Source organism: Nerophis ophidion, linkage group LG04 (assembly GCF_033978795.1).
Source record: "Nerophis ophidion isolate RoL-2023_Sa linkage group LG04, RoL_Noph_v1.0, whole genome shotgun sequence".
In the NCBI taxonomy this organism is placed as follows: Eukaryota; Metazoa; Chordata; class Actinopteri; order Syngnathiformes; family Syngnathidae; genus Nerophis; species Nerophis ophidion.
In genome coordinates, this window is record NC_084614.1 from 68,395,142 (window position 1) to 68,409,832 (window position 14,691).

General features: G+C 42.2%; 1 protein-coding gene across 1 annotated transcript in view; it reads left to right on the forward strand.

Annotated features, from left to right (window-relative positions):
* Positions 1 to 14,691, forward strand: part of tmem132e (transmembrane protein 132E) — a 975,100-nt gene that overhangs the window by 556,988 nt on the left and 403,421 nt on the right. The window lies entirely within an intron of this gene.

Genomic DNA, 14,691 nt, shown 5'->3' on the forward strand with positions numbered 1-14,691 from the left:
GTAATTGTCAGGTTCAAACACTGATGAAATCTATTAAACAAGACAAAAGGCAAAGAATCAAACCGAGACAAAATTAAATTTGGACTCAGATCTGAGGAGAGACATGGCCACTGTACTGTCTGTACAGTCCTGCACCAAGCTCTGCCCCAAGATTGTACTCCTCCTTCTTTATTTGACTCCCCCCTCCTTGCCGCAGCTGCTTCCTCAGGGAAGTGGGTCGTAAACAGCGTTGCCTTCGGTTCCTGAACAGTTCAAAAAGAGTTCCATAAAATACTTCAAAGAGAGTCCCATTAAATAGTTAGTTCAAAGAGAGTCCCGTAAAACAGTTGAAAAAGAGTTTGTAAATATACTTCAAAAAGAGTTCTTCTGGAAGTTGGGCAGATCCTGTCATCTGTCCGCTTTGAAATCCTAGTGAAGTATTACGAGCCTTCTTCTTGGAAGGTCTCAGCGTTTTGGTCTTTTTTTCCGGAACACAATGTAATACAAAGTTTTTGGTGATAATTTAAAAACAATTATTCTAACAGTAATGCTCAAGCTCAATGCTTGTGGAGGTTCCCTGCATGACAGGATCTCTGCGTCTGCCGCATTGGCTTTTGGTGAACCCTCCTTTTATGTGACTATTCAGTGAATAAAATCACAATGCAGGACACACGCTGTCTTTCACTTTTATAGCGTACCACATGGGAATGCCTCTGTGCGGAACCCAATAATTTGAATACATTAATCGTTACGTCCCAATAGCTTGAGGGGTGTCTGAATACTTTCAAAATAAAATACAGCGACAAAGTCACTAAAATTGGATTTCAATGAACACCGCCACTTAACAGATGGCGCCAAAACTGTTTGCATGAATCCAAATGTATACATGGCGGGCCACCACAAAAAAAAAATGGCCACTCTGCATAGACAGTAGGCACTGCAGTGACTCTTCCACCTGTTGTCAACTTCTTATGCCGTGTATTCCTGCGTGGATTAAAGTTCACCAGAGGTTTAATTTGCCTGTGTCTCACGTGTTTGCCACCGTACTTAATAGGTCTGTAAATCTTTGGCCCCCACAGGATTCAATACCGAACCGATTCCCGAATCAAAACAACTCCTAATTCAAAATCAAACCTTTTTTTTGTTTTAATGACATTGGGTGCCAGTTCTATGATTACCCACATTCCTGCATAAAATAGATAAACAGCCCGTAATAAATGTTTATATTACAGTGAGGCAAAAAAGTATTTAGTCTGCCACCGATTGTGCAAGTTCTCCCACTTAAAATGATGACAGAGGCCTGTAATGTATCGAGATACATTTTGGTACCGGTACCAAAATGACACAATATGTTACAGCATGTCATCAGACTGAATTATGAGCCTTTACTTACTAATAAAAGACAAGTTGTCTTGTATGTTCACTATTTTATTTAAGGACAAACTTGCAATAAGAAACATATGTTTAATGTACCCTAAGATTTTTTGTTAAAATAAAGCCAAAAATAAAAATTTTCTGTGGTCCCCTTTATTTAGAAAAGTACTGAAAAGTATCGAAATACAGTTTGGTACTGTCATGTTTTGTTTTGTTGTGTTATGTTACCTGAAGACTCCATTCGCTCCTGTTTTTTCACTCCCTCGTTTTGTTTCCATGACAACTCATTGGTTTCACCTGACTCATTTGGACTCACACACCTGTTTTCAATCATGAAGAGACTATTTAAGCCTGTCATTTTCTGTTGGTCGTTCTGGCGTCATCACTCCGTTCATGCTTACTCTGCACTCTGATTCTGCTTCATGCCATGTTTCCTGTTCCATTTCATAGTTCATGCTGCTCTGCTCTATTCTTGCCACGTTATTCAAGCTACAATTAGCGAGTTTTTGTTTCATGTCCATAGTTTTGCCTTTGTGGTAGTTTTTGTTCCTTAGCCAAGTTTGTGTCTCTGCCTTGTGAGCGCCTTTTGTTTGCACTTTTATAGTAATAATTAAAACATGTATTTACCTTCACGCCATGTCCGGTCCAGTTCTGTTGCATCTCGGGAAAACAATCCACGCAGAAAACTGCACCAAAGCCCAAGTTATGACAGGTACCGATACCAAAATGACACAATATGTTGCTGGATATGTCATCAGACTAAATTAGGAGACTTTGTCTGTTTACTTACTACTAAAAGACAAGTTGTCTTGCATGTTCACAATTTTATTTAAGGACAAACTTGCAATAAAAAACATTTGTTTAATGTACCATAAGAATTTCTGTTAAAATAAAGCCAATAATACTATTTTTGTGGTTCCTTTTATTTAGAGAAGTACCAAAAAGTATCGAAATACATTGTAGTACCTGTACCAAAATATTGGTATCGGGACAACACAACCCCCGAAGTACATCGGCCCTGGAGGGAACGTCTCCCCCCTGTGCTCCTCGACCATGGTCTGGGAGCCGGAAGCAGGAATAGTGTAACATACAGTTTCAATCTTAAAGATGTACAAACCCCGTTTCCATATGTGTTGGGAAATTGTGATAGATGTAAATATAAACGGAGTACAATGATTTGGAAATCCTTTTTAACCCATATTCAACTGAATGCACTACAAAGACAAGATTGTTGATGTTCAAACTCATAACGTTTTTTGTTTTTTTATGCAAATAATAATTAACTTGGAATTTCATGGCTCCAACACGTGCCAAAGTAGTTGGGAAAGGGCATGTTCACCAATGTGTTACATCACCTTTTCTTTCAACAACACTCTATAAACGTTTGGGAACTGAGGAAACTAATTGTTGAAGCTTTGAAAGTCAAATTCTTTCCCATTCTTGTTTTATGTTCTGTAGAGCTTCAGTCGTTCAACAGTCCGGGGTCTCCGCTGTCGTTTTTACGCTTCATAATGCGCCACACATTTTCGACGGGACAGGTCTGGACTGCAGGCGGGCCAGGAAAGTACCCGCACTCTTTTACTATGAAACCACGCTGTTGTAACACGAGGTTTGGAATTATCTTGCTGAAATAAGCAAGGGCGTTCATGATAACGTTGCTTGGATGACAACATATGTTGTTCCAAAACCTGTATGGACCATTCAGCATTAATGGTGCCTTCACAGATGTGTAAATTACCCATGCTTTGGGCACTAATACACCCCCATACCATCACAGATGCTGGCTTTTGAACTTTGCACCTATAACAATCCGGATGGTTATTTTCCTCACCACGTCCACAGTTCCCAAATATAACTTGAAATGTGGACTCGTCAGACCACAGAACACCTTTCCACTTTGCATCAGTCCATCTTAAATGAGCTCAGGCCCAGCGAAGCCGGCGGCGTTCCTGGGTGTTGTTGATAAATGGGTTTTGCTTCGCATAGCAGAGTTTTAACAGATGTAGCAACCAACTGTTGTTACTGACAGTGGTTTTATGAAGTGTTCCTGAGCCCATGTGTTGATATCCTTTACACACTGATGTCGGCTTTTGATGCAGTACCACCTGAGGGATCAACGGTCCGTAATATCATCGCTTACGTGCAGTGATTTCTCCAGATTCTCTGAACCTTTTGATGATTTTACGAACTGTAGATGGTGAAATCCCTAAATTCCTTGCAATAGCTCGTTGAGAAATGTTGTCCTAAAACTGTTCGACAATTTGCTTACAAAGTGGTGACCCTCGCCCCATCCTTGTTTGTGAATTACTTAGCATTTCATGGAAACTGCTTTTATACCCAATCATGGCACCCAACTGTTCCCAATTAGCCTGCACACCTCTGGGATGTTCCAAATAATTGTTTGATGAGAATTTCTCAACTTTATCAGTATTTATTGCCACTTCTTTGTCACGTGTTGCTGGCATCAAATTCTAAAGTTAATGATTATTTGCAAAAAAAAAAGGTTTATCAGTTTCAACATCAAATATTTTGTCTTTGTGGCATATTCAACTGAATATGGGTTGAAAATGATTTGCAAATCATCGTATTCAGTTTATATTTACATCCAACACAATTTCCCAACTCATATGGAAACGGGGTTTGTAAAAAAATAAAAATATTTGGGAATGTCCAGCGGGCCAGATGGAAACGCTTAACAGGCCTTAATTTGCCCAGGTCTGATCTACATTAACAATATGATTTGCTGGAGTGGCTGGACAGGACAGATACAAAAAAAAAAATTACATATCGATTTTTAATCATTTTTAATGATTAAGAATCCTTGTTAGATCCGCTCAGCATTCATTGCTTTCGGTCCCCTAGGGCAGTGGTCCCCAACCACCGGGCTGCGACCCGGTACCGTGCCCCGATTGGTAACGGGCCGCAGAATAATTTCTCATAGTCATCATTGTCACCGACGTCCCACTGGGTGTCAGTTTTCCTTGCCCTTATGTGGGCCTATCGAGGATGTCGTAGGGGTTTGTCTTGTGGTTTGTGCAGCCCTTTGAGACACTAGTGATTTAGGGCTATATAAATAATCATTGATTGATTGATGAATAAGAATTGCGATTAATTGAAAAAAATATTTTGGGGGGGCGGGGCCACACCTCGTACCAAAGCTGCGACTTTGTGTGCGGAATGACTCCCTCACCATCTATTTTTCCGACACAAAGCGTGTGTAAATAATCATACCGGAATAGAAAGTCGCCTTTGTTCCTCCTGACAGCGTGAATGATGGCGTTCCTAATAGTATGACAACGCCGTGCCCCCTCTCATGAATACCAGAAATACTCCGCGACAGGTGAGCTAATATTACCGACAGGTAGGCTAACGTGGACTTGACAAGTCCCCGCCGCAGCCGCCGTCGCATTTGCATGCGCGAAGGAACCGTCCTTCCGGCATATTCGTTTGCGTTTGCTTTTGCGTCCGGACTTTTCTCGCCGCCTGTCGTCAGGCGGACATGTGACGCTACTCTCCCTGTGTTTTATCGCCGTGACAGTTGTTTGGGAGGAGTTGCCCCCCTCCTCGTTTTATACACAGCACACAGAAAATAAAAGCTCCTTCTTTGAAAACATCACATTTGATCATTACAGGCGGAGGTTGAGAAGGAGCGCGATGCTGCTGTTTGTGGCTCAGCGGGCCCCGCGCTCTCGGTTTTTTTTGTTTTCGGGGGCTTCTTTGGTTTCAGGAAAAAGGCGTCCGTGTTTGTTTTCTGCGTCCGCAAGTTTGTACTGCGGTGCTTTTTCTACTTGTTTTGGAGTAACGACGTGTGCATGAATAATAATAATAATGGTGGTGACAAAGAAATAAAACACTGGTTGCTCTTTCTGAAGCATACATTGTTCCATCGACTCCTGCAACGCACTTCTTGTCGGGATCCCCAGCAAGAACATCCGGAAGCTGGGAAATTGTTCCACACAGTAGCTCAGTTTCAAAAGATGGAAAGGGTAAGGATGGAAAGGATAATGCAGGTATCCATCCATCCATCCATTTACTTCCGCTTATCCAAGGTCGGGTCACGGGGGCAGCAGCCTAAGTAGGGAAGCCCAGACTTCCCTCTCCCCAGCTCCTCCCGGGGGATCCCGAGGCGTTCCCAGGGCAGCCGGGAGACATAGTGACCCCAAAGTATCCTGGGTCTTCCCGTCCTAAACACCTCCCTAGGGAGGCGTTCAGGTAGCATCCTGACCAGAAGCCCGAACCACCTCATCTGGCTCCTCTCAAAGTGGAGGAGCCAGGCTTTACTTTGAGCTCCTCCCGAATGACAGAGCTCTTCACCCTATCTCTAAGGGAGAGCCCCGCCACCCGATGGAGGAAACTCATTTCGGCCGCTTGTACCCGTGATCTTGTCCTTGTCCTCTCCCATGTTCTGGGGCTGCATAAGTGCTGCCGGCCTCTGGGTGAGACGCGGCTCATATTTATGACACTGTACTGTAAAAGGTAAACAAGCATACACGTAAGAGTAGTCAGTGTACAGCTCGTATAGCCGTTTAGCTCTGCTGTCAACAATCTCATTGCCCTGACAGCAAGAGGATTGGGCAATCATAGGGGTGGTAGCATCATGGTCTGGGGCTGCATGAGCGCTGCTTAGCAACTGGGGTAGCTACGGTTCATTGCGAGGATGATGATTAGGTTATACACACATGCATACATATATATATATATATATATATATATATATATATATATATATATATATATATACAACTCTTATTTTCTTATGATAGAGTGATTGGAGCACATACTTGTTGGTCACAAAAAACATTCATGAAGTTTGGTTCATTTATGAATTTATTATGGGTCCACCGACTGTAGCTGAGATAGGCACCAGCGCCCCCGCGACCCCAAAAGGGAATAAGCGGTAGAAAATGGATGGATGGATGAAAATGTGACCAAATATGCTGGGTCAAAAGTATACATACAGCAATGTTAATATTTGGTTACATGTCCCTTTGGCAAGTTTCACTGCAATAAGGCGCTTTTGGTAGTCATCCACAAGCTTCTGGTTGAATTTTTGACCACTCCTCATGGCAAAATTGGTGCAGTTCATCTAAATTTGTTGGTTTTATGACATGGACTTGTTTCTTCAGCATTGTCCACACGTTTAAGTCAGGACTTTGGGAAAGGCCATTCTAAAACCTTAATTCTAGCCTAATCTAGACATTCCTTTACCACTTTTGACGTGTGTTTGGGGTCATTGTTCTGTTGTAACACCCAACTGCGCTCAAGACCCAACTCCGGGCTGATGATTTTAGGTTGTCCTGAAGAAATTGGAGGTAATCCTCCTTTTTCATTGTCCCATTTATTCTCTGTAAAGCACCAGTCCCATTGGCAGCAAAACAGGCCCAGAGCACAATATTACCACCACCATGCTTGACGGTAGAAATAGTGTTCCTGGGATTAAAGGCCTCACCTTTTCTCCTCCAAACATATTGCTGGGTATTGTATGTATGTGTGTGTGTGTGTGTATATATATATATATATATATATATATATATATATATATATATATATATATATCCATCCATCCATCATCTTCTGCTTATCCGAGGTCGGGTCGCGGGGGCAACAGCCTAAGCAGGGAAACCCAGACTTCCCTCTCCCCAGCCACTTCGTTTAGCTCTTCCCAGGGGATCCCGAGGCGTTCCCAGGCCAGCCGGGAGACATAGTCTTCCCAACGTGTCCTGGGTCTTCCCCGTGGCCTCCTACCGGTTGGACGTGCCCTAAACACCTCCCTAGGGAGGCGTTCGGGTGGCATCCTGACCAGATGCCCGAACCACCTCATCTGGCTCCTCTCGATGTGAAGGAGCAGCGGCTTTACTTTGAGTTCCTCCCGGATGGCAGAGTTTCTCACCCTATCTCTAAGGGAGAGCCCCGCCACACGGCGGAGGAAACTCATTTCGGCCGCTTGTACCCGTGATCTTATCCTTTCGGTCATGACCCAAAGCTCATGACCATAGGTGAGGATGGGAACGTAGATCGACCGGTAGATTGAGAGCTTTGCCTTCCGGCTCAGCTCCTTCTTCACCACAACGGATCGATACAACGTCCGCATTACTGAAGACGCCGCACCGATCCGCCTGTCGATCTCACGATCCACTCTTCCCTCACTCGTGAACAAGACTCCTAGGTATTTGAACTCCTCCACTTGGGGCAGGGTCTCCTCCCCAACCCGGAGATGGCATTCCACCCTTTTCCGGGTGAGAACCATGGACTCGGACTTGGAGGTGCTGATTCTCATTCCGGTCGCTTCACACTCGGCTGCGAACCGATCCAGCGAGAGCTGAAGATCCCGGTCAGATGAAGCCATCAGGACCACATCATCTGCAAAAAGCAGAGACCTAATCCTGCGGTTACCAAACCGGAACCCCTCAACGCCTTGACTGCGCCTAGAAATTCTGTCCATAAAAGTTATGAACAGAATCGGTGACAAAGGACAGCCTTGGCGGAGTCCAACCCTCACTGGAAATGTGTTCGACTTACTGCCGGCAATGCGGACCAAGCTTTGGCACTGATCGTACAGGGAGCGGACCGCCACAATAAGACAGTCCGATACCCCATACTCTCTGAGCACTCCCCACAGGACTTCCCGAGGGACACGGTCGAATGCCTTCTCCAAGTCCACAAAGCACATGTAGACTGGTTGGGCAAACTCCCATGCACCCTCAAGAACCCTGCCGAGAGTATAGAGCTGGTCCACAGTTCCACGACCAGGACAAAAACCACACTGTTCCTCCTGAATCCGAGGTTCGACTATCCGGCGTAGCCTCCTCTCCAGTACACCTGAATAAACCTTACCGGGAAGGCTGAGGAGTGTGATCCCACGATAGTTGGAACACACCCTCCGGTCCCCCTTCTTAAAGAGAGGAACCACCACCCTGGTCTGCCAATCCAGAGGTACCGCCCCCGATGTCCACGCGATGCTGCAAAGTCTGCAAAATATATATATATATATATATATATATATATATATATATATGTATATATATATATATATGTATATATATATATATATGTATATATATATATATATGTATATATATATATATATATATATATATATATATATATATATATATATGTATATATATATATATATATATATATATATATATATATATGTATATATATATATATATATATATATATATATATATATATATACATATATATATATATATATATATATATATATACATACAGGTATATATATTTATTTATATATATATCTTTATTTATTTATTTATATATATATATATGTATATATATATATATATTGCTGGGTATTGTGGCCAAACAGCTCTTTTTTTTTCATTTGACCACCAAACTTTCCTCCAGGAGATGTTATCTTTGTCCACGTGATGTCAGATGAAAGAAAAAAATGAGTTGTTTGGCCACAATACCCAGTTATTTATTTATTTTCTACCGCGTTCACAGTGATGTGCCACCAGTGAACATTGTGTTTAATTCAAGTATCCTTTAATCAGAGCAAAGCCTTTTGGTTGAAAAAAAGAGATAAAGAAGTAAAATACAGCACTATGTCATCAGTTTCTGATTTATTAAATTGTATAACAGTGAAAAATATTGCTCATTCGTAGTGGTCTTTCTTGAACTATTTGGAAAAAAAAGATATAAAAATAACTAAAAACTTGTTGAAAAATAAACAAGTGATTCAATTATAAATAAAGATTTCTACACATAGAAGTAATCATCAACTTAAAGTGCCCTCTTTGGGGATTGTGATAGAGATCCATCTGGATTCATCAACTTAATTCTAAGCATTTCTTCACAAAAAAAGAAATATTTAACATCAATATTTATGGAACATGTCCACAAAAAATCTAGCTGTCAACACTGAATTGTTGCATTTCTTTTCAAAGTTTATGAACTTACATTTATATTTTGTTGAAGTATTATTCAATAAATATATTTATAAAGGACTTTTGAATTGTTGCTATTTTTAGAATATTAAAAAAAAATCTCACGTACCCCTTGGCATACCTTCAAGTACCCCCAGGGGTACTTGAAATGGATCCAAAATGTATCCAAAATGGATACATGGATGATACAGCAGAGGATTGGGAGAATGTCATGTGGTCAGATGAAACCAAAATAGAACTTTTTGTACAAACTCAACTCGTCGTGTTTGGAGGAAGAAGAATACTGAGTTGCATCCCAAGAACACCATACCTATTGTGAAGCACGGGGTGGAAACATCATGCTTTGAGGCTGTTTTTCTGCTAAGGGGACAGGACAAATGTCCCGTGTTAAGGAAAGAATGAATGGGGCCATGTATCGTGAGATTTTGAGCCAAAACCTCCTTCCATCAGTGAGAGCTTTGAATAGTTGACCAATTACTTATTTTCCACCATCATTTACAATTAAATTCTTTAAAATTCCTACAATGTGAATTCCTGGATTTTTTTTTTCTTTTTCCGTCTCTCACAGTTGAAGTGTACCTATGATGAAAATTACAGACCTCTGTCATCATTTGAAGGGGGAGAACTTGCACAATCGGTGGCTGACTAAATACTTTTTGCCCCACTGTATATGTTTTTATATTTACTTCACACGCAGTCGGCTTTCTCGACCAAGTTTTTTTGAGCCCAATGCGGCCCCCAAGAAAAAAAGTTTGAACAACCCTTATTTAGACAATAAAGGCTGTGGGTTGATGGCCCATGCATACCCCTACAATCAAGCTGTACGCTGACTACTCTAACCGACCACAAGCTGAAAAGGTGTTTTCAGTTGCTATATTGTCCCTTTAAGGATCGCTTCCCCGCAAACATCGTTGAGTGTCTCCACAGCCTCCCGCGCACACACTCCATTGACCTCTTCCGAGAAAGCAAAAGCGTCCCTCGCCGAGTCCATTATAGACGTTTACGGCGTCCTCTTCACCGCTGCCACCATCAAGGCTCTTTGTTATCCACCCGTTTCGGCCGCTTGATCGCCGTACAAACAGCCTGCTTAGCACAGTATTCATTTTTCAGACTTAAAGCCCTAATATCTCCCCAGACGAGTGGCGAGAGCGTTCCATTAACCTCGGGGAGCGCAGAGTTAACCTTGGCCTCTGTAGCGTGGCGGCAGAAGACCTCAGGAGGGAATGACTTGTCCTCTTCCTCTCTGCCATGCTTTGCTCTTAAAGGGGAACATTATCACCAGACCTATGCAAGCGTCAATATATACCTTGATGTTGCAGAAAAAAGACCATATATTTTTTTAACCGATTTCCGAACTCTAAATGGGTGAATTTTGGCGAATTAAACGCCTTCCTATTTATCGCTCTCGGAGCGATGACGTCAGAACGTGACGTCACCTAGGTAGTCAACGCCATTTTCTCCACCACATTACACACAGCAAGTCAAATCAGCGCTGTTATTTTCCGTTTTTTCGACTGTTTTCCGGTACCTTGGCGACATCATGCCTCGTCGGTGTGTTGTCGGAGGGTGTAACACCACGATCAGGGACGGATTCAAGTTGATTTACGTAGAATGTGCATCGATTAGCACGGAATGCTAATCGATGCTAACATGCTATTTAGGCTAGCTGTATGTACATATTGCATCGTTATGCCTCATTTGTAGCTATATATGCATCCAGCCTTTCCCTCCACCCACATTTAATGCCAAACAAACACATACCAATCGACAAATGTAAGTTGCTCCAGTGTCAAGAGATGCGAAAGTCCCTCGTTTGGTTTTTACCAGCGATGCTATGACAGACATGGCACAGAGATGGCAAGAATGTGTGGATATCCTGCGACACTCAAAGCAGATGCATTTCCAATGATAAAGTCAACGAAATCACAAAGGTGAGTTTTGTTGATGTTTTTGACTTATGTGCTAATCAGACATATTTGGTCGCGCCATGACTGCCAGCTAATCGATGCTAACATGCTATTTAGGCTAGCTGTATGTACATTTGTAGCTGTATTTGCATCCAGCGTTTCCTTCCACCCACATTTAATGCCAAACAAACACTTACCAATCGACGGATTTAAGTTGATCCAGTTTATCCAGCGAATAGCGTCAATAGCTATTCGCTCAATAGCTTCAGTTTCTTCTTCAATTTCGTTTTCGCTATCTGCCTCCATACTCCAACCATCCGTTTCAATACATGCGTAATCTGTTGAATCGCTTAACCCGCTGGAATACGAGTCTGAATCCGAGCTAATGTCGCTATATCTTGCTGTGCTATCCGCCATTTGTTTGTATTGGCATCACTATGTGACGTCACAGGGAAATGAACAGTGGCTTCCCAGATAGCGAAAATCAGGCATTTTAAAGCTTTTTTAGGGATATTCCGGGATGGGTAAAATTAAAAAAAAACTTCGAAAAATAAAATAAGCCACTGGGAACTGATTTTCATTGGTTTCAACCCTTCTGAAATTGTGATAATGTTCCCCTGTAAGGTTGCCCGTACCTCCACGCTGGCCGAGCTTTTAGAGCTGGGGAAAAAACAAAAAAACAAACCAGACACTATTGTTCTTTGCTTTCAATCAATAAAACATCAGCCGCTGCATGTCTGTGAATATTTAATCCGCCGCTTGTTTTCCTGGCGAATGGCCGGCGATGAAGAAATGTTTTCCAGTCATTGACTTTGGATTGTTTCCTTTCACGCGCTCCATTTAAAGCGTGGCAACGATGACCCGCTCCGTTGCTCGCAAGCCTTCCGGAAAGTGCCATTTTAGCCCGGAGGCAAATCACGCTCACTTTATTACGATAATTATGATTACTTGTATGGAAACTGGGGCGGTATAGCTCGGTTGGTAGAGTGGTCGTGCCAGCAACTTGAGGGTTCCAGGTTCGATCCCCGCTTCCGCCATCCTCGTCACTGCCGTTGTGTCCGTTCTTTACCCACCTGCTCCCAGTGCCACCCGCACTGGTTTAAATGTAACTTAGATATTGGATTTCACTAGAGAAAAGCGCTATATAAATATAATTCGCTTCACATATTATTTGCGGCCTTAACCTTCAAAGTCATACACCTTGATTGCTGTTAGCAAGTTAAAGGCCTACTGAAATGAGATTTTCTTATTTAAAAGGGGATAGCAGGTCCATTCTATGTGTCATACTTGATCATTTCGCGATATTGCCATATTTTTGCTGAAAGGATTTAGTAGAGAACATCCACGATAAAGTTTGCAACTTTCGGTGGTAAGAGAAATTCCCTGCCTCTACCGGAAGTCGCAGACGATGACGTCACATGTTTAAAGCCTCCTCACATATTCACATTGTTTTTAATGGGAGCCTCTAACAAAAAGTGCTATTTGGACCGAGAAAACGACAATTTCCCCATTAATTTGAGCGAGGATGAAAGATTCGTGTTTGAGGATATTGATAGCGACGGACTGGAAAAAACAAACAAGCATTGGGACGGATTCCAATGTTTTTAGACACATTTACTAGGATAATTCTGGGAAATCCCTTATATTTCTATTGTGTGGCTAGTGTTTTAGTGAGTAAATAGTACCTGATAGTCGGAAGGGTGTGTCCACGGGTGTCTTGAAGCGCAGTGTCTCAGGGGAGTCGACGGCAGCTATGGACGGCACAAGCTCAGCTTTTCTCCGGTAAGAACTGACTTTTTAACCACAATTTTCTCACCGAAACCTGCTGGTTGACATGTGGTCGGGATCCCTGTTCTCTTGACTGTGCTCTGATCCATAGGAAAGTTTCACCTCCAGGAATTTCAAACAAGGAATCACCATGTGTTTGTCTGGCTAAAGGCTAAAGCTTCCCTACTCCATCTTTCTACTGTGACTTCTCCAATATTAATTGAACAAATTGCAAAAGATTCAGCAACACAGATGTCCAAAATACTGTGTAATTATGCCGTTAAAGCAGACGACTTCTAGCTGTTTGTGTGTGTGTGTAGCGCTCATACTTCCTAAAAACGCGTGACGTCTTTCGTACACGTCATCATTACACGACATTTCGAAGACGAAACTCCTGGGAAATTTTAGAATTGTAATTTAGTAAACTACAAAGGCCGTATTGGCATGTGTTGCAATGTTAATATTTCATCATTGATATATAAACTATCAGACTGCATGGTGGGTAGTATTGGGTTTTGGTAGGCCTTTAACATCGGCATGCATGCTATTTTTTTTTTTTTTTTTTACCCAATGCATGCTCCGTGAACATTAACTTTTTAAGCCGTACACCTCAGAGTAATATCGTTACATATGCTAACTCTTAGAGTGCTATTTTATTCATTTGTAACGAAATACCACTTAAAAGTATGCACATTTTTCTGAGGTTATCATGCTACCATTAGCCTGCCTACTGTTTAATGACAGCATTTTTGCTCATTTTGATCATATACACTTAAAATTTTTGTCCATCTCTCAAGAATGCTAACTGTTCCCATTATAACGAGCTAAAGTTAGCGCCTTAATGTTGTGTAGTAGCGTCTTAACGTCAATCGAGCAACTTGGGATGCAACTCAGTATTCTTCTTCCTCCAAACACGACGAGTTGAGTTTATACCAAAAAGTTCTATTTTGGTTTCATCTGACCACATGACATTCTCCCAATCCTCTGCTGTATCATCCATGTATCCATTTTGGTATAAACTCATCTCGTCGTGTTTGGAGGAAGAAGAATACTGTCACACCTATGGATCATGTTTTGTTTGGTCATGTTTTGATTTTGGACATTGAGTAACGTTTTGCACTTGTGAAGTGAATTGTGAATTATATTTATATAGCGCTTTTTCTCTAGTGACTCAAAGCGATTTACATAGTGAAACCCAATATCTAAGTTACATTCAAACCAGTGTGGGTGGCACTGGGAGCAGGTGGGTAAAGTGTCTTGCCCAAGGACACAACGGCAGTGACGAGGATGGCGGATGCGGGAATCGAACCTGCAACCCTCAAGTTGCTGGCACGGCCGCTCTACCAACCGAGCTAAACCGCCCCGCTTCCTGGTTTTGTCTGTTTCCATGCCAACCCATTAGTTTCCACCTGGTCCCCTTAGTCACGCCACGATCATCAGCCTCTCACACCTGGTTCTAATTACCACAGCAGTATTTAAGTCATGTGTTTTCCTTTCCTCGGCCTGGCTTCTTTACTTACTGGACTGTGTTGAATACTCATGACCACCCACCTACCTTTCCTGGCCAGACCCTCATGCTTTGCCATGCTGTTTTTTTGAACACGCCACGTAAGACTTCTTTGTTTATATGTCTCAGTGCTAGTTTTTGGTTTGCCATGTGCCTTTTATAGTATCTTCTGTTTGTTTTGTAGATAGTATTGCCATTGTGCTGTTTTTGTTCTAAGTTTTAGCATAGATTATTATCCGCC